Here is a 20,625-nt window from a genome sequence, read left to right as displayed (position 1 = left end):
ATTCACTTGAATACTGGTTTTCATACATCATTTTCCTCTATTAGGAAATGAAAGATGATTAGTTTCTCCTTTGGGTTATTTAGCCTGTGAGCTTTTCTGCTACACTATTCACTTTGCATTGAAAATACATTCTAAATCCTGAACCACGCTGGAATTTTTTGTGACCTTTCCCTTCGGTGTCTTTTGGTGGTGCCCTTTGAAGTCCTGAAATGCTTTTGTATTTGGTTGAGATTAAATCTGGGTTTCATTTTACTTTTCTAAAACATATTGAGCAAGTTAATTTTCTGTTCGGGTTCCTAAGGGGAATGATCCCAGCCCTCTGTGTCCCAAGAATTCAGTCCAAGCCTTGCCAGAACATTCCTGTGGTTTTCCACAGGGCAGATCAGTGTGTTCATGAAATTTTAGTTGTAGCTCGTGTTTTCTGTGGTTAATTAAAACATCTGGCTTTTAAATTTTCCACAAACAGAGCATAAGCATTTGGCCAAACCTTTTTAGTAATAATTAAGCACTTCAATCCTCCCCCTCAGAATAGCCCACACTTGTAAGGTGTCTTTAGGAGACCTTATAAACTCTTGTCTCTGTTCATTAATGATTTTAAACGTTTGGGCGATGCTGGGGGTTCTCCTGCCAGACACACAGTCCTGAGAGAGAGAGTGTGTGTGCCTGTGAATTCCTCTAACGGGTTCCGGCCTTCCCCCCCTCCAGGTTGGAGCTGCTGTGGGTGAGCTGCTGCCGTCCGTAGCCAAGCATGCTGTGGTCAGATCTGCCCAGCCGGGGAACAGAAACGTTTGCTGGATGGAAAATCCATAAAAGAAAGCTCCTGTGAAAGCCTGAGACAGACGATAACGTAAGCAAGATCAGGTTGGTATAAGATCAGAGAGGCTGGGTAAAGTGGATTGGATCACACAGGGAAGGTGGTTTTGTTCATTTCATGGAGTGTTTTTGAGACAACCCCTAAATAATCATTCCCAGTTATCTGAGGGACTCCTGGCCATCGTACAAATGGCAGACAGCCTGACAAACTTCTGGATGCGGTGCATTTTATCCTCCTTTCTTTCTTTTCCTTTCCTCTCTCCTCTGTCCCATCCTCTCTCTCACAGAGACGAGAAGGAGGTCTTAAGCTTAGCAAATGTACAACAAACCACAACCAGAGGTCACCCATAGTTACTCTCTGATCTTGGCTTTATTTCGGGGAGAGAGCGTGGGCTTGCCCCGATGCTCTCAGAGACTTGCCCTCGTGTGTTTCCACACCAGGAAGGGTGGGTTGTGGAGGCCTGCCACGTTCTGGGGGAGGCGGGGTGCTTCTGTGTGTGCTCCTTTGGTTTGCTTGGCAAGCTCTTCAGTTCAGTTCAGTTCAGTTGCTCAGTCGTGTCCGACTCTTTGCGACCCCATGAATTGCAGCACGCCAGGCCTCCCTGTCCATCACCAACTCCCAGAGTTTACTCAGACTCATGCCCATCGAGTCAGTGATGCCATCCAGCCATCTCATCCTCTGTCGTCCCCTTCTCCTCCTGCCCCCAATCCCTCCCTGCATCAGGGTCTTTTCCAATGAGTCAGCTCTTCCCATGAGGTGGCCAAAGTATTGGAGTTTCAGCCTCAGCATCAGTCCTTCCAATGAACACCCAGGACTGATCTCCTTCAGGATGGACTGGTTGGATCTCCTTGCAGTCCAAGGGACTCTCAAGAGTCTTCTCTAACACCACAGTTCAAAAGCATCAATTTTTCGGCACTCAGCTTTCTTCATAGTCCAACTCTCACATCCATACATGACCACTGGAAAAACCATAGCCTTGACCAGACGGACCTTTGTTGTCAAAGTAATGTCTCTGCTTTTTAATATGCTGTCTAGGTTGGTCATAACTTTCCTTCCAAAGAGTAAGCGTCTTTTAATTTCATGGCTGCAATCACCATCTGCAATGATTTTGGAGCCCCCCAAAATAAAGTCTGACACTGTTTCCACTGTCTCCCCGTCTATTTCCCATGAAGTGATGGGACCAGATGCCATGATCTTAGTTTTCTGAATGTTGAGCTTTAAGCCAACTTTTTGACTCTCCTCTTTCACTTTCATCAAGAGGCTTTTTAGTTCCTCTTCACTTTCTGCCATGAGGGTGGTGTCTTACTCTTAAATCTCTCTCCAAACAAAAGCTCGCAACACATTTGTTTTCAACAGTGTGTGCATATGGTGTTAAGATATCCAGGACGAAGGAGAAGAAATGTCCTGCAAACAGTAGGAATGTAACTAAACGCAACACAGCCTCACTGTGAAGCAGGAGGAGGAAACTGCATAATCCGCCTCACAGGTGGCAGTAAGGTGGGAAAGGATTCATTCTGAGAAAGAAGATCAGACAGGGACAGGCGCTGAAAACACTTTGTATTCAGTGTTCAGTGGTACATGTAGTAAGCAGAAGGGAATTACACGTAATAATCAGAAGGGAATGAGTCAGCGGTCTTCAGAGCCTGTGAAGCAGTGAGTGTCTGTTGGCTTTGCCCACCCAGCATCTCTTTCCTCCTCCTTTCAATAAATCACGCGGCTTTCCCCTGGGCCATCAGTCACCCTTGCTTTGTTCTCAGCCCCTGTAGTCAGAGGAGGCGATGACTCCATTGCTTCTGTCGTGGGCATGTGACATCAGCTTGGCTAGTCAGGGTCACAAGGACCCGTTGTGGAGGTATGGAATTATGAAGCTGCTGCAGAGAGCTTTTTCCTGTCTGTGGGTTTGTTAAGCTGGAGCTGCTAGTGACCCTCTTTGCTACCACGTAGGAAGAGCCTTCCTGAGAGTGAAGTCAACATAGAGGAAATCAGAGTAGGCTGATGGAGGAAAGGGAATGGGGGCAGGGGGACACATGCACACATACACCCACCTTACACCCACCACGGGTGGGCCCAGACCCAGCAGCCCCAAAAGCCAGCAACTCCAGTTTCACTCTCCCAGAAGGTTAGCTAGGTGGTTTGAATTACGGGTCAATCACTTCGTTCCAAAAACATCCTGCTTTGCCATACCTTTCAGTGTGAAGTCTTCGCATGACGTGACTGTGGCTCTGCCCCTGTCCTCAGGGGCTTGCAGTGATCAGCCAGATCAGATCAGTGTGAGGCTAGCTGACCCCCAGAGTGAAAATGTATCACCAGAGCTAAGAGCAAAATTCTGTGGGCGTCAAAGGAATGCGGAATTATTATTATTATTCTGCTGGCTTGGGAAGAGGCGATCATAGAGAGCTCTTATTTCACAGAGGAGGAGCAGGCACATATTTAGAACTATATTTAATTCAATTACTTGCTTTTTTGAGTCTGAAAGAAAGGGAGGCTTTCCAGAGCCTATAGTTAATTGCAGATAAGGAAGATAATTTCAGAGTTTCACCAGTAGTAGAATCTTGGTGTTTACTGTAAACACAATTGTTTCGGGAGCAGCCAAATGAGAGGTTATCAAAAAGTTGTCCAGAGTTGAACACCAGAGGGGAACAGCTGCTCTTCTCACCAAAAACAAGAGTTGGCTTTCTGGTGTAAGCAGAATTCCAAATGCGTCATGAACTTTACCGATTTGTTTCCTCTTCTCAAGGTTGGGCTTTATGATGATTACTTTGTGTTTTTTATACTTGACCTTATTGGACTTAAAAAAAATTAATAGTCTTTGTTAGATGGAAGCAGTTTTAGGTTTCAGAAAAGTTGAGCTGAAAGTGGAGTTTCCGTGCTCTGTGCCTTATTGTTGTTGTTTAGTCTCTAGGTCGGGTCCAGCTCTTTGTGACCCCGTGGACTGTAGCACGCCAGCCTTCCTTGTCCTTCACTATCTCCCAGAGTTTGCTCAAACTCATGTCCGTTGAGTCAGTGATGCCATCCAAGCGTCTCTTCTGCCACTCCTTTCTCCTCTTGCCCTCAATCTTTCCCAGCATCAGGGTCTTTTCCAGTAAGTCAGCTCTTCGCATCAGGTGGCCAGAGTATTGAAGCTTCTGCATCAGTCCTTCCAATGAATATTCAGTGTTGGTTTCCTTTAGGATTGACTGTTTTGATCTCCTTGCTCTTCAGGGGACTCTGGAGAGTCTTCTCCAACACCACAATTCAAAAGCGTCAATTCTTTGGCACTCAGCCTTCTTTTTTGGTCCGACTCTCACATCCGTACATGACTACTGGAAAAATCATAGCTTTGACTCTACGAACCTCTGTCGGCAAAGTAATGGCTCTGCTTTTAAATACTCTGTTTAGGTTTATCACAGCTTTTCTTCCAAGGAGCAAGTGTCTTTTAACTTCATGGCTGCAGTCAACACCATCCACAATGATTTTGGAGCCGAAGAATATAAAACCTGTCACTATTTCCATTGTTTCCCCGTCTATTTACCATGAAGTGATGGGACCAGATGCCATGATCTTAGTTTTTTGAATGTTGAGTTTTTACTCAGCTTTTTCACTCCTCCTCTTTCACCTTCATCAAGAGGCTCTTTAGTTTCTCTTCACTTTCTGCCTTTAGAGTGGTATCATCGTATATCCAAGGTTGTTGATATTTCTCCCGGCATTCTTGATTTCAGCTTATGATTCATCCAGCCTGGCATTTGGCCACATGTACTCTGTATATAAGTTAAATAGGGTGACAATGTACAGCGTTGATGTGCTCCTTTCCCAATTTTGAACTGTCCATTGTTCTATGTCTGGTCCTAACTGTTGCTTAATGGCCTGCATACAGGCTTCTCAGGAGGCAGGTAAGATTACGTCTGTCTTAATCATTACCAGTGATTACTGACTGAAGGATTTACATGTTTGGTATATTATTTCAAGAATTTAAAGTGTTTTCATTAATGATTATACGAATTGAGTCTTTATACAAAGAAAGATAAATGTTATAAGATGATTATTTTACTATATGAAAACTGTCAATTAAAATGTCTTGGGTTTGGAGGTTATAGTATGGTTTTACGTTTTATGCAAATTGGACCTTTTTTGTAATATAAAGTGCTAGGTACACTTTTATCTTTAAGTGTGCTGTTTTTGCCTTTTGTTGGTATGGTTCTCAATAGACTGCTTACTGTGAAGACATTAATTACATTAGAAACATAAGGACTGCACATTTTTGTCTCTTCTTTAGTTATGACTTTGTAAAAATTGTGAATGCATAAAGATCAGAAAAGGAAAAAAAGTGCTTTATTGTGATGTTTGGATTCTAGTTGGCCATTTTATTTTATTTTGTAGTAAAGTTACAATTTTGACTTTTATTTTTAATGTGAAAAAATATTAATTTTGTCTTGGTGAGATTCAGAGACATTTCTCCTCCCTGTCGTATAGCTAAAAGCAGACATCTGTTATTGGACTTTAATCAGATTTTAAAATCACACGATTTGATTTAGAACATGTTTTCTGCAATTCCATTAGTAGGTCAAGCCCTGCCTCCTGTTTTCCGGAGGGCTCAGTGCTCGAGAATGGCTTATCTGCTTCCTGCTCTTTCTTTGTAATCTTCTCATTTCCACCTGTGTGGGGTTGACGTGTTTGTTACCTGGCCCCTTTGCTTTCCTTGCAGTCCTTTGGTAGATAAAGTCACTTCATAAAAGGACATCCACGGAGCAACATGGAATTACCCGTTCTATTTTCATTTAAGAGAAAAAACAGTCGGTGAGCTTTTGTTTATTTCTCTGGGAGCTGGAAATGGGTGTCGTGAATTTTTAACCCCGTCTCTCCTTTCAGTGTTTTCTTTCTCTTTGGTGTCCTTTTAAAAAATCCTTGTGACCTAGTGACAGAATGATGAATGACCCTCTGAGGAGTGTAGTATAATGTTCTAGGAGGCTGTGGTCCCGTTGGCCTTGCTTTTCTTAGGGAACTGAAGCACAGTAGGGCTGAGTGAGGGTGGCTTCTGAGCTGCCCCTTCAGTTTGAATGGGGCCTTATGCAGTCTGAAGTTAGAGATTTGCAGTGAGTGAGCTGCTGCAGGTGGGGTTGTGGTGAGTTACATTTGTGACGGTTCCTGCTTGTTTATAATAATATGGTTGCAGATAAAGCCAAAATCAGGTCAGTGTGGCCACATTTGGTGAGGCTGGTGCAAGAATAAAGAGCTTGTCTGGAACTGGCTTTCATTAGGAGAAACCATATTCCTGTGAAACCTTTAATGAGGATGTTTATGGTAAATGTACGTATTAATAGAGTTTGGAATGTTGCATCTTTTGATTTTTTGCGTGTCTTTATATTTGTCTTTAAAAAAACCTGTAAGGTACTAGGTTTCCCTTAAAGGCCTTCAAAAGTACCGTACTCCGGGGACATGTAGTCAGTTGTCATTTATTTTAGTATAATTACTGATGTAAGAACAAGCAGTGGTTTCTCAGTCCCATAATGATCTATAATGAAGAAAACATTTAATCTGATGATACTGTCCGAATGTGACCTATATACATGATATGGTAACTGTTTAGAAATTCTCAAGTTTCCAAATTGATTATTACTGTTCAACAAAGAATTGTTCTTCATTTAGAAACAAAAATAAGTCTATTGGATGTTTGCATAGACAGTGTCCAAGCCAGTGATTTATTTTGAAAATGAATATCAACATTAGTCTAACTTTCATTAGGAAATTGCTCTTTATAGTTTGCTACTGTGTTCTTTTTAGGAATTAAAGGAAACAGTTTTTCTTGCATTCTTCATGCTGCTGAGGCCCTTTGAGGACAGAATTTAGATAGCAGCTAGTCCACGCTTGGTTTCTTAAGGCTGGTTTTCTTGACGACTTCAGGCTGTAAATAGTTTGTGAGTGCTGTGGCTCTTTTCTGGTGTCCGGTTCAAGCACGACAGCGGCAGCGCCTGGGCAGGTGAGAGGCAGTTAGTGGCTTTGCCAGAGACACATCTCAGAAACAGAAAGTCTGGAGTTCCAGCCGTGACTTTAGGCCCTCGATGATTCTAAAGTTGGAGGAAAAATGAGCACCGATCTTGAGGGCGGCGTTAATTTGTGAGTGCTGAGAGATGCTGAGTTAGTTTTACTTGGTTCAGTGTGATTCAGTTACATTCCAAATGAACTTGTTAACAGTATTAACAAAGTCAACTTCGGTAGTTGCTGGAGGGAACGAAATAAAGTATCCTAGGGGAGAGATAGCCAGAATACGAGCCCTCGTGGGAGAGCTGACATTTTATTGAGCTTGTCTAGTATGCCGAGAACTTAGGCACTTTCTCAGCTCTTGGTGGGACTGGATGGGGTGGGGAGAATCCTCAGAAGCTCCTATGAGAGAGACAGCACTACCTGTTTTACGATGAAGATGCTCTGGAGCTGAGAGATCGAGTCTCCCAGCTACTGATTTAAATTTGAACCTAGACTTTTTTCTCAAACTTCATGATATACCTGTATAAATAAAAGGCTTTGCACAGCTTACAAAGTGGTTGGTCTGTACAAAAGTCTGTGTGTGTCTCTTTGTGTATCTTGCATCGTTATTATAACTAATGAGGTAGTAAAGGCCCAAAGTACTATATGAGTAGGATGCTCTGGAATTGCCAAGTAGAGAGTGGTTAACATGGATGTAGATTAATCTGGAGAAGTGGCATTTCGTTAATTTTGATAAATAAGTAGGTAGGAGGTTGTCAGTGGATGGGGGTTTTTCAAGGCTTTTTACCAGAGGAAAATACCTAATCAGACCCTCAGAGGCAGAAATAAAAACGCACAACTGTTTGGGGGTCTGTCGCTGATTTTACAGCCAAGATACGTGGCCCAGCCACGTGCTCGGTCAACCTGCCATCAGCTGCCTGGAGGCGTCTGGTTGCTGAGGGAATCAGACAGGCCCAAGCAGCTTACTTAGAGAAGGAAGGAAGAATGTCATCCTGGGCTTCCCTGACCATCCCCGACTATCCCTGACCCTGACTCTGCATTTCTTGTCTGGGGAGCTTGGAGTTTCTTGGCACTGTCTGCCATGGAGGCCCTGTGGCATTTGACCTTGAGGAGGGATCAAGGTGTTCAACTCTATGATGGTCTCAGACTTCCAGTGTTTCCATCTGCTAGTGTTCATAGTTGAGTAACGCTCTGGTCTCCTTGGACTTTAGCCTGCCAGTCTCCTCTGTCCATGGAATTCTCCAGACAAGAATACTGGAGTGGGTTGCCATATCCTACTCCAGGGGATCTTTCAGACCCAGCTATTGAGCCTGAGTCTCTAGCATTGCAGACGGATTCTTTTACCACTGAGCCACTCGGGAAGTCCAGATAAATGTGTCCCCTCCCCAAATGCACATGGTGAAATCCTAACCCCCAAAGGTGATGGTATGAGGAGGTGGTGGCTTTGGGAGGTGCTTCAGTCAGGAGAGTGGAGCCCTGATTACTGCCATATAACAGAGGCTCCAGAGACATCCTGGCTTCTTCTGCCATTTGAGAACACCGTGAGCACTCCAGCAGTGAATCGGGAAGAGGGCCCCTCACCAAAAGGTGTCTGTGCTAGCACCTCGAGCTGGACGTCCAGCCTCCAGGACTGTGAGAAAGAATACATTTCTGTTGTCTGTAAGCCACCCAGTCTGTGGTGGTTTATCATAGCATCCCGCGTGCACTGGGATAAACACCGAGGAGAGGGTGATCTCTCTACCCCTACCCGCCCATTCCTGCAGTTGTGTCTTAGACAAAGAATGGAGAAAAATGAGAAAGGCCAGCAGCACGGCACTCTTCACGAAGCTGTGATTGGCAGCCTCCAGCTTTGATCCATGGTGCGTCTGGTTTGGTGTGTAGAATCTGTGTTGTTTGGAAGAGTGTGACTTGTTCTGTGATGGGTTGATTGTCTGGCAGTTCTGTGATGTGGTTTGAGACAAAGCAGGTCAGTTGTGATACTTACATTATATGCAGAAAAGGGACTGCTGTTTGAGATTGAATTATCTTATAAAGTAGATGCCACGGGAGGGCAATTTGGTAACATATTTCAAAATTTAACATCACCAGCAGTTTCATAAATAGGTTTTGTTAACTCTGTGCCAAGATATTTGTACAAGTTTTACTCTCATAGCTTATTTGTAAAGAATGAAGGAGCTCTATATGTGTGCCAGTTTGGAATTATATCATTTATATATATATACACACACATACACTTGTATATATATATATATGTGCAGTTATCTATATAAAATGAAAGAAGTCTTTTCCAAATCTTGTGAATACCATTTCCTTTTGTATAAATGTTTTAATGAAGATATATATGCTGGTACTTATATCTTCTTCCCCATGGAAAAATATGTACTGTTATTACACCGAAAAACTTCTCTTTCTTTTCTGTATTATTTGAGTTTTCTAGCCATTTTCACTTATTTATTTTCTTTCCTTTTAAACAAGAATAAAGAGCTAGCTGGGCAGTGTATGATCATGACCATAACCATTCACAGTATTTTTAGTACAGTTTATAAAACCTTACTGAATGTTTTTAAAAACACTGTAAATTTCCCCCTTTTCTTGCCTCTTTACATGCAGAAGAGAGAGGTAATTTTTATGGGCAGAGTAGTAAAGTATATGCTAAGCCAGTGAACGTTCCCTTGAAAGCTTTTTAGTTAAAACGTTGAGTTGAGAATGCGAAAAGAGAAAGATATTTACCAAATGTGGTTTGAAGGACAAAGAATCCCATCGTGCTGAAGTGTGTCTGAAAGTGTACTCTTATGTTCAGTTTGTTTGCTTTAAATATGAGCTTTGGACTGAATTGTATTTGCTTTTCAGACCACAAGGCTGGAGGTGGCTGTGGAAGTCTCCAAAATCTGATTGCTAATCAGGAGAGCTGTTTGCTGAGAAAGGCCTGCCTGTTTGGACTAGAAGTAATGACTGATGCACAGATAAAGCCAGGGTGCCTTTTAAGTAACTTCTGTGTCTGGATTTTGCTTTCCTCTTAATTAAAGCCCCCCAGACAGGAGTCATAGGTCAAAGGAGGTGACTCCCCTCAACTCTTCCAGTAGCAGTGACTGCTGACTCTTCTGCTGTTGGTAAGGTGCTCTGGAAACCTTTGTATCCATTTCTTTATGGTATGACTTACCCCAGAGAAGGGATAGGCTACCCACTCCAGTATTAGGCTTCCCTTGTGGCTCAGCTGGTAAAGAATCCTCCTGCAATGCGGGAGAGCTGGCTTCAATCCCTGGGTTGGGAAGATCCCCTGGAGAAGGGAAAGGCTACCCACTCCAGTATCCTGGCCTGGAGAATCCCACGACTGTATAGTCCACGGGGTCACAAAGAGTCGGACACGACTGAGCGACTTTCACTTTTCCTCCTCTGCTCTTAGTTTGGATGCTGAAACTTAATAATTTAAAGATAGCAGTTTTTCTTTAGCATATAGGCAGTTGTGGTCTGGAGAGCAAATCCATTGTAACATCCCTTAACTGTACATATTTCAGTCTCTTATCCTTGATGTTTTTATTTTTAAAAATCTACAAAGCCATGGACATTTTTCTAGTTTCCACAATAATTTTAGTAACTTTTTCCCCCTAAAATGACTTGATGAGTAGCTCATTGGTATTATTTATTTTTGCCTTGTCTTCCTTTCTTTCTGTATGGCTTCTGTGTTGACGTCTGACCCTCTTATACTTAATTACCACAAGAATTATACCCCCCCCCCCATATTGGAAGGTATTTGAACCAGAGTATGTGAACTGTAATCTGTTAGAAGGTTAGTACAAAGTACATATGTGTATGTATTTGTGTATGTATAGAATGAATGTCATTTTTTAAAAATATAGAAACGTCCAAACAAGTTTGTGCCCGTGGATCGTGAGTGAGAAAAACCGATACTACCTTCAGTTCGTACTCAGCTCCCAAAGGAAGTTGATGTTTTAAAAATTCAGGGTGGCCAGTGCCTGGTATGGGGGTTGGAAACTCACATGCCTGCCAGGACCTGACAGAGAAGAAAGCAGGTGGACTGGAGCGTAAAGGAGGAAAAAGGCACAGTTACCACTCAGCTATTCAGGAGCAAGGGCCAGTGCTGCCTGATCTTCCAGTGACCTTCTCATAGTTTGAGAGAAGACAGACCTTTGGATTTTTATGTGACTCCTCCCACTTTTCAGATGTTACCAGTGCACCTAAAATAATTTGAACATTGTCCTCTTGGACTTTGCCCTGTGATGATCTTTGTCAGCAAGGGTTACAATTGCCTCCTGTAGAGTAGGTGATGGGGGGCCTGGGAAGCCTGTGGCCTGGCGCTTGTCTTCTCAGAGCACACAGTTTAGATGGGCCAGTGTGATGTGGATGGTTGGTACAAGTGCTAAGGACCACAGGAACCCCAAGGAGGTGGGAAGCAACATGAGCCATCCCGTCCTGGGGAGAAGTCCTAGAGGAGAAGGACCCTGCAGTGACCCTGAGGGGGCGGCAGGGGCCGGAGACCCGGGGCCCTGGGCGGGGCAGGCAGGGTGATGGAGGGCAGAGGCGGGTGGATGGAGAGGTTTGAGGCCTCGAGATAGGGCTGAGCTCGCGAGGAGATGGTGGGGGGCCGTGGAGCAGGTCTGTGCCCTGAAGGGGACACCCTGTGAGCAGGTGATGCTGTGATGGGGCCGCACTCTGGGCGCCAGCCCCCGCCGCTTGAGGGTGACAGGAGACGAGAGGGGTGAGCATGCGGAGAACGAATCCCGGACCCCCACGGCCATCGAGGGGCAAGCAGCAGGGTCTCGGCTGGGGCGCTGGTATTCTCGGTGAGGTGAACCGGCCTTCTCAGGGAGAAGTGTAGACACTTTTCCAAGGTCCGGTCAGCCCGTCAGAAACCTTATTGACTCGGCCATCAGAACACATCCACATGGCTAACTTGACCCAAGCCGCCATTCCGTTTTGCCTGAGTTGTTCCAGGGGCCGCCTCACTTCTTCCCTTGATTCTGTCCTCACCTCTCTCTCTGTTCTCGGGAGAGTGATCCTGTTCAGACTCACGTCACTCTAGGGCACCCCTCTGCTCAGAGCTTGCAGTGATTTCTTTGTCCTCACAGTAAAAGGTACAAGTCCTTCCAGTTACCTGACGGACTCCGTAACAAGCCCCCTCCTTCCCTCTTGGACCTCATCACCTCCTGTTCTCCCCGGGCTAAGTCCACTCCAACCACACTGGCCTTTGAACACCCTGAGGACATGTCTGCCTCGGGACTTTTACGTTTGCTGTTTCCTCTTCCTGTATCCTCTTCCCCAGGTGCCCACACGGTGAGCTTTCTCTCTGGTTTAAACCTTTGCTCAGATGTTACTGTCCAGTGAAACCTACCTGCCTAACCCTGATGGCCTTGAATATTGCAGACTTTCCTGCCTCTCCTCCCCAAATCCCTCTTGTCCTCCTTTATTTTTTCCCTGTAGAGCTTATTCTTTTATTACACATTGCCTACTTACATTTTAAATGATTGTCTTTCTATCTCACTCTCACATAAATTTGCACAGTAGGAATTTGTTTAAATATAAATTGCAAAAGGCAGGGGTTTGAGGGTTTGTATTCACTTATATATCCCCATCGTCTAGAAGCGTTACTTGGTGGGAAGTGGGTGCTTGATACCTACTTGTCGCACGAATGAATACGTGGCTTTCAAGAGGCACACAGCGTCTGCTGGCCTGTCGTGTTTGTCGCTGAGAATTTAGAAAAATAAGAAGCCTTGCCCTCAGGGCACATGGTCTAGTGGGGAGATGGCCAGGAGTACAAAAGACTGAGTTAACAAGTGTGTCCAGAGTTCTGTGCAAACACAAGGAGCATTGCAGAGACGAGGGTGAGAAGATCACTTGTTCCTGCTTTACAGGTTTCACCTTTCAGAGAGGATGTGATGTAAGTTGAGAAGAAGAATGACCAGGATTGTGGTGATGGAGTGGAGAGGTCGGAAGCGACTGGGGAGGGATCCCAGGGGTGGGATTAACAGGATTTGGTGAAAGGCGAGGAGCACAGGGCTGATGGCCTGGGCTTGAAGGTGGTAATATTGTCTGTATTAAGAAAGGCAGGTAGAGGAGGCAAGGTTGGAAGTGGCCACTGGAGACCCCAGGAGGGATGTGATGGAGAATGAGAAATACAAGATAGCGCCAAGGTTTTGTATTTGGGAAGTTAGGAGGCTGCAGATACCCATGTCCTAATCTGGGAAGTTGGGAAGGAAAATGGGTTTGCATAACAGTAAGGGAAGTGCTGTGTCTATCTTATCAGACTCGGTTCCACGAGGGCAGGGATCTGGTTTAGTGACGTATCTCTAGCACCTCAAATGGTGCCTGCTAAATAGTACAGTCTCAGTAAATGTTTATGGAATTGATAAATAACATAGTTAAATTTGGAGGACGTAAATGGTTATAAGGTCAGAAATTGTGGAGGCTTAAATTGATGTTCAGTTCAGTTGCTCACCTTTAAATGATACTGGTTTTGGTATTTCTTTTAAAAAGAGCTTTGGTAATCATTTTGTGGTTTGCCAAATTTTGGTGGACAGGCTCCTCTGTCCATGGGGTTTTCCAGGCAAGAATACTGGAGTGGGTTGCCATTCATTTCCTTCTCCAGGGGATCTTTCCCACCCAGGAATCAAACCTGGGTCTCCTGCATTGCAGGTGGATTCTTTACCAAGTGAGCTGGTAGCTGGTAGCTCAGTTGGCAATCAGTTAGATACAGGATTTTTAAATGTTACATTTCACTGATGATATTCCTGGCCACACACCTCATTTGAATAGAAGTCTTGATTTCAGTATGTGTCTGGGCATGTGTGTTTTATTGAAGTATAAGTTGTCTTACAATGTTAAATTAGTTTTAGGTATACAACACTTAGTGTTATTTTTCTAAACCCATTTGATATCCAGAGTTGGCAGCACAGATGAACACAGCAGTAAGTAATCCTTCCTGCAAAGACATGAATGTCTGCATGAAAAGGTATACATGAAATAAGTGAGAACGTATTTTTTCACACTTGCCTTCCATGATGATAAATGTCAGCTGAGTGTCCTGATGTTTTCTTGTGGTGATCTTTGTTGCAGTGCAAATTGCTTTAAAAAAAAAAAAGAAAGAAAAGAAAGCAGCTGAGGCTTAGCGTGCCCCGTTGCCAGTGACTTTTCTTTATAATTGTATTTGGTATGTGACAAAGTATTTTATAAAGGCAGTGAAAATTACATACTGTGTTTTTTTTTGTTGTTGTTGTTATCAAAATTAGAGTGGTGTTGGGACGTTGTTGAATGTAATATCCTTTCATTATGAAAAAAGATAGTTAATTTTCAGAATAGTGAGAGCTGAGTTACCAGTTCGTTGTCAAGCGTCCGGCACTGGTCAGAATGAATGGAAACAGAGCCCTGCCATAGCAGTGATTCCAGCAGGGCAAGAGGCTGACTTGTGTCCCCCAAGATCCCTGTGTGGAAGGCCTAATGTGACTGTATGTTTGCAGATCGGATCTTCAGAGAAGCAGTTAAGTTAACATGAGGTCATGGAGGTGGACTTGAATTCGTTATGACCAGTGTTCTTAAAGGACAAGGGAATCTGGACACAGACATGTGTAGTGAGAAGACCAGGGCAGGAAACAGCAGGAAGGCAGCGTCTCCAAGCTGAGGAGAGAGGCCTTAGAGCAGAACAGCTTTGTCAACACCTTGATGGTGACACCTCGATGTAGGGCTCAGAGATCTCTGTCGTGTAAACTGTGCCATCTGTGGTGGTCGGTTAGGGCAGCCCTAGCAAATGAATACAGGCAGAAGCCAGGCTTGTTCAGGGAGGTGTCCTCATCGCCACTTCATCCATCACCTGGTTTCAGCATCCCAGTCTGGATGTATGGAAGAGGGTGACTCCCTGGGGCCCTGGTTATTCCCCAACAGAACGTGTCGATATAAGAGCCCATGGGATTGCCAGGCAGCTACAGTGGTGATTCCTTGGTGTACTTATTCACTTCTGATTATTTTTGCTGGAAGCTGCCTGCCTCATCTGCATTTCCATTTCCCTCAGAAACTCAATGAAGAGCGTGAGATGAGGCGGAGGCGCTTATCTTACAACTTTCCGTGATTTGATGTCTCAGCTTCCATTGATGTGTGTATTCCAAGCTTTGCAGAATGGAGGAGAGGTCTGGGAAGATGGGGAGGCTTTGTGGACAGCCGTCTTTGCTGTGAATTGGACCATGCGTGTGAGACACCGGGGTTTCAAGCCAAGTCCTCTTTCTCAGGAGACCGTCTCTGGCATCTTGAAATTCAAGTGAAGCTTAATTTAATCCATGGTTTTCACAGTCTGTAGACTGTGTTGCTTACAGTAGGAGTTGGAAAACCACTGGCTTCCTTTGGCCTGATTATTTGAATTTGATTTACTGGGAAATTTGAGAAGCAAGAGCACCAGAGGCATTGCAGAAAACTGAAAAAATTTTCACCCCGCATTCCAATAGATCTCCTTGCACGATGAGTAGGGCAAGAGGAGTATGTAATCAGTTAGGTTAAAATAAATTGGGGTTTTGTTCCATGTCTCCTGTGCTTAGAGAACACAGTTGGGGGTAACTTTCCTCTTGAATTCTTTCTTGATTGGGTTTCCAGGACACCCAACATCAGGATGTTGAGAGCATCTGAAGGGCTATTGTGAAGTGTTCCCATCCCCTAGAGTGTGTCCACGGTCCAGTAGGCGTGTTTGATGTTAATATCCCTCTTCCCTATGTTGGCCGACTTTTCTGAGTCATACCATGAAGAGTGCTTCTTCAAATTCCGTATTTTCATATATTGCTGTTCTGGAAGAGAGATGAGGCTACTGTTATAAATGAGAGGAATTGAAAACCTTCTGCTTTAAGTTATGAAATAACATGTTTTGGCTATGTTACTGCCAGCCTGGCATTTTCAGCAGATTTTTATGGCGCATGGGGACAGGTGACCCCGAGTGCTAGTAGCGCCTGCAGTCTAAGTCGTTCTCATTCCAGGGCCCACCCAACAGAGTGTGTCTGAGAGTACTTGGAAGCAAAGTCTGAGCAACACATTGTACACTTAATCAGGAAACACTGCACTGGAATCCACCTTCCCAAATCCTTGGGAAGCCACTCTCCCCTCTGTCCTAAGATTTCGTTACAGTTCCCCCCTCTATAAAGGAAGAAAGAGCAGATTGAAATTTCTTAAACAGGCTGAAAAATGAAAATACTTAGATAAGGGAAAAGATGGTGACAGACATTTGAAGATGACCAAAATCTGTGTAGAAAGACAGCCCTGAAAAGGTGCATTAGTATTGTTTATTCACCTAAATAAACTGCTTATCCAGCTTATTACTCTTTAGCAAAAGCTATTCCATGCTTAATTAATTGTAGACTATATATCCAAGAGATTCATGGGCCAGAATGTATTTCATTTGTAGAAAAACGAAACAAAAACCACCCTTAGAATGGATGTAAATTGGAAAACTTATAGCGTAGAGGTCAAATCTTGGTCCACAGCCTATTCTTATATGGTTCACAACTCTAGAATGGTTTTCACATTTTTAAGTGTTTGAAAAAAATTAAAAGAATAGCAATATTTTGTGGCATGTGAAAGTTACACATAGTTCAGTGTTTATCAATAAAGTTTTATTGGCACATAGCTGTGCTTATTCACGGATGTATTGTTTCTGGCTCTTAACGTCCTGCAGCAGCAGAGTTGAGTAATGGTGACTGAGGTTCTGTGGCTTGCAGAGTGAAAGTTACTTATTCTGGTGCTTTACAGAAACCCTTTGCCACTCAGGTTTAAACCGTTAGGTTTATTTGTTTTTTTTTTTTATTATTATTTACTGCAGCTTTGATGTGCAGTGTAGAAAATCCTCATGTAGACTCACCTTTTAATTTACACAATTCCTTCCATAGCATCTCTAAAGATGGCCATTGAAAATCTTGGTCACTGGAAATTTAGTTGCAGTCACTAGGAAAGCAGACCAGCAGTTCTTTTTTTTTTTTTTTCTTTTCTCTCTTTTTTTTTTTTTTTTCTTTTTTTAATATGGAACGCTTCACGAATTTGCGTGTCATCCTTGCGCAGGGGCCATGCTAATCTTCTCTGTATCGTTCCAATTTTTTTTAGTATATGTGCTGCCGAAGCGAGCACAGACCAGCAGTTCTTTTTGTTTCTCCCTAATAACCAAATCACTTATTTGACAAAAATGTAGTGAGTGCGGACTGTGCAGTGCCCATCTCTCAAACAGTAGGCGTGGGACCCTGCGTTCTCACGGGAGGAGGTGGCCATGAACAGGTGGATGCATCGTGTATCAGGGTAATGAGCACGGTGTAGGGAAGGTACGGGACCGGAGAGAGCTGAGGCAAGGGAAGGCCGCATGAGAGGTCCTGTTTTGGTTGTTGCTCAGTCGCTCAGTCCTGTCCGACTCTCTGTGACCCCATGGCTGCAGCATGACGGACTTCCCTGTCCTTCACCATCTCCCAGAGCTGGCTCAAACTCATGTCCGTTGATGCTATCAACCACCTCATCCTCTGTCGTCCCCTTCTCCTCCTGCCTTCAATCTTTCCCAGCATCAGGGTCTTTTCTAACGAGTCAGCTCTTCGTATCAGGTGGCCAAAGTATTGGAGCTTCAGCATCAGTCCTTCCAATGAATATTCAGGGTTGGTTTCCTTTAGGATGGACTGGTTGGATCTCCTTGCAGTCCAAGGGACTCTCAAGAGTCTTCTCCAAAAGTATCAATTCTTTGGTGCTCAGCTTTCTTTATGGTCCAACTCTCACATCTATACATGCCTATTGGAAAAACCATCACTGTGACCATATGGACCTTTGTTGGCAAAGTAATGTCTCTACTTTTTAATACATTGTCTAGGTTTGTCATAGCTTTTCTTTCAAGGAGCAAGCGTCTTTTAACTTCATGGCTGCAGTCACCATCCACAGTGATTTTGGAGCCCAAGTAAATAAAGTCTCTCACTGTTTCCATTGTTTCCCCATCTATTTGCCATGAAGTGATGGGACTGGATGCCATGATCTTCATTTTTTTGAATGTTGAATTTTAAGCCATCTTTTTCACTCTCCTCTTTCACCTTCATCAAGAGACTCTTTCGTTTTTCTTTACTTTCTGCCATAAGGGTGGTGTCATCTGCATATCTGAGGTTATTGATATTTCTCCCAGCAATCTTGATTCCAGCATGTGCTTCATCCAGCCTGGCGTTTCACATGATGTACTCTGCATATAAGTTAAATAAGCAGAGTGACAACATACAGGCTTGAAGTTCTCCTTTCCCAATTGTGAACCAGAGGTGGTGAAGGTCTAAGGCCAGCAGATACATGAAAATTGATCACCATCACTAATGATTAGGGGGATACAAACCAAAATCACAGTGAGATAATCACCTCACCTCTGGGGAATGGCTGTTATCAAAAGAGGAGCACCAGCGGGTGTTGGTGAGGATGTGGAGGGAAGGAAACCCCGTGTACTGTTGGTTGGCATGTGAATTGGCGCAGCCACCATACAAAACAGTGTGACAGTTCCTCAACACATTAAAAATAGAACTACCTATGATCCAGCAATCCCACTTCTAGGTATATATCCCAAGGAAATTGAAACAGGGCCTTGAAGAGATACCTACATTCCCACATTCATTGCAGTATTATTCACAGTAGCCAAGATATGGAGTAACCTAAATGTATGTCATCAGAGGAATACCTAAAGACGAGAAGATGTTTTACATGGATTACACATACATACACATATATGTGTATCCATGCATATACACATACACACATACACATACACCCTGTGGAGGAGTATTCAGCCTTGAGTAAGAAGGAAATCCTACCATTTGTGACAATGTGGGTGGACCTTGAGGGTATTATGCTAAGTAAAACAAGTCAGACAAAGAAAGACAAACACTCTGTGGTATCACATAAATGTGGGACCAAAAAGAGAAGACGAGAGTAGAGCGGTGACTGCAGGGCTGAGGTTGATTTCTGGGCTCCCCGTTCTGTTCGTTTATCCTGGTGTCTGTTTTTAAGCCAGCACTCTGCTGTTCTGATTACTGTAGCTTTGTAATGTAGTCTAAAGTCTGGGAGGATTACGCTTTCAGCTTTGTTCTTTTTCCTCAGTATTGCTTTGAGGAAGCACGTTGTCAGCTTCCTGGAGCAAAGAACAGAGTGGAAAAGTGGAGGGGCAAGTCGAATTTTAGATCTTAGGAGACACCTGTGACGCTTTTTAAGAATGCCAACTTTGTTGCTTGCCTTCCTCCGCTCTGACCCACCCACAGACATACTGTGGCTCAGTGCTTGGCGTGCACACACACACACACACCCCTTAGTTCCCTCTGGTATTCTCTGGTCACTTTTCTCATGAATGCAGAAGAGAAAGCCTATATTACATGCCACTGGACACACAAGAAAGGGTTCGGAGAGACCCACAATCCTATCTTTAATTTCTGAAAAATTCAAAGCATATTATTACTGATGGTAAGATTGAACATTTTATTAGTTTTTTAAAAGCCTCTTGTATAGTTGGACACAGAAGGAAAATTACAGTGAGACAGAAATTTAATACTCTGGTGAACTATATTCAGTTTTGGTTATTCTGGTTAAAAACAAACAAAGGAAGCATTGATTTTTTTTTTTTTTTTTAGCCTCTTTGATCCAAATGGTTTTAGTTTTCCACTGTTAGACATATTAAAACTTTGAAGACACAGAAGTACTATTCAATAAACTGCTTCTTTCAGCAGCTTCTGTGATGTCCTGGGGCACTGGAAGCCTTTGGTTTCCTTTCAAGGCAGGAGCAGTTAACTCCAAATCAGTCCCTCTCTCTGCAAAATCAGAACCTTTATATTTTGTACCAGGGGAGCAGAGAATTTTTTTTTTAATGATTTGATATTTTAAAAATATTTGACTTTTCATTCAGCTTAGAGAATCCAAGGTTCTAATAACAGAATGGTCAATTTGGCCAACGAAGCTATAGAAAGAGGAATGCACCCAAGTCGGTTTTAGGTGTTACTTTGTAGAGGGTGGTTCCTGTAGGAGGAGCTCACACTATATCGCTGCTAAAACTCACTTTCTTCCGCTCCTTTTCTGGGATCTGGATGGGAACCATTCCCTGAATGTCCACAGCCCCCAGTTGGAGGCCTAGCTGAGGACTCATTGGGGGAAACAACACCCTCTCTTTTCTGTTTATGGTTATCAGCCATGTTGTAAAACTTAATTTATTTTGCTTTAAGGTCAATGAAAAAAACGTTGTCTTGAACTTCTAGTTTTCAAGCCCCAGAACAGGGTATGCTTTTGTTCCATGGCTTTGCTCGTGGATCAGCTTTGCAGCTCAGGACGGTTGATGTGGTCAGGGGCCACTGGGCCGAGGGAGCACCCGGACTGCGAGGCCTTGTGTCAGCACAGGCCAGGTGACGGGTGAGTGCGGCAGGGCCCTCGTCCTGGGCCGGTTATGCAGCTCTCCTCCGGAGACTGAGTGCGTGAGCAGGCACGTGGCCTGCACAGAAGCAAGCCTGCAGAGATGAGGCAGGCTCTGTGGGCAAGTTCAGGGAGCGGCCCCGGCTTTCTGACTGAAGAGAGCTCTGGCATAGTTGGCTGTCAGCCAGGCCTCGGAGAGTCCCCAGGGGGACAACGTCACGCAGCGCTGTCTTTGAGTGAATTCTCACTTCAACTGTAAGCCTCAATCTTCCTCGTTTATAAAATGGTGCCACTTCTTTTTGACTGCACCATCTGGTGTATGGGATCTTAGTTCCTTGGCCAGGGATGGAACCTGTGTCCCCTGCAGTGGAAGGCGGAGTCTTAACCAGCCAGGGAAGTCCCTGGTGATGGTATCTTTACCATCCATATTGCAGTACTTTTTATGAGACTTCCAAAATGTACCACAGGGAAATACTCTC

The 20,625-nt window shown here is 43.9% G+C and overlaps 1 protein-coding gene and 1 non-coding gene across 16 annotated transcripts in view; one reads left to right on the top strand and one right to left on the bottom strand.

Moving 5' to 3' along the window:
- Positions 1–20,625, top strand: part of APBB2 (amyloid beta precursor protein binding family B member 2) — a 362,842-nt gene that overhangs the window by 72,245 nt on the left and 269,972 nt on the right. For 13 of the 15 annotated variants that reach the window (XM_043871222.1, XM_043871214.1, XM_043871219.1 and 10 more), the window contains one exon: positions 706–861. The exons of 1 other annotated variant lie outside the window; for it this stretch is intronic. The gene's annotated coding sequence lies outside the window, so the exon portion shown is untranslated. The remainder of the gene's footprint in view (positions 1–705; positions 862–20,625) is intronic. One more of the 15 variants, XM_043871210.1, reaches the window with a different exon arrangement.
- LOC122673699 lies at positions 16,769–16,879 on the bottom strand. The gene has a single exon (XR_006334809.1). It is a non-coding gene; the product is annotated as a U6 spliceosomal RNA (small nuclear RNA).

Source organism: Cervus elaphus, chromosome 17 (genome assembly GCF_910594005.1).
Source record: "Cervus elaphus chromosome 17, mCerEla1.1, whole genome shotgun sequence".
Lineage (NCBI taxonomy): Eukaryota > Metazoa > Chordata > Mammalia > Artiodactyla > Cervidae > Cervus > Cervus elaphus.
Note: the sequence above shows the minus strand (reverse complement) of the source record. Positions and strands in the feature narration are given on the sequence as shown.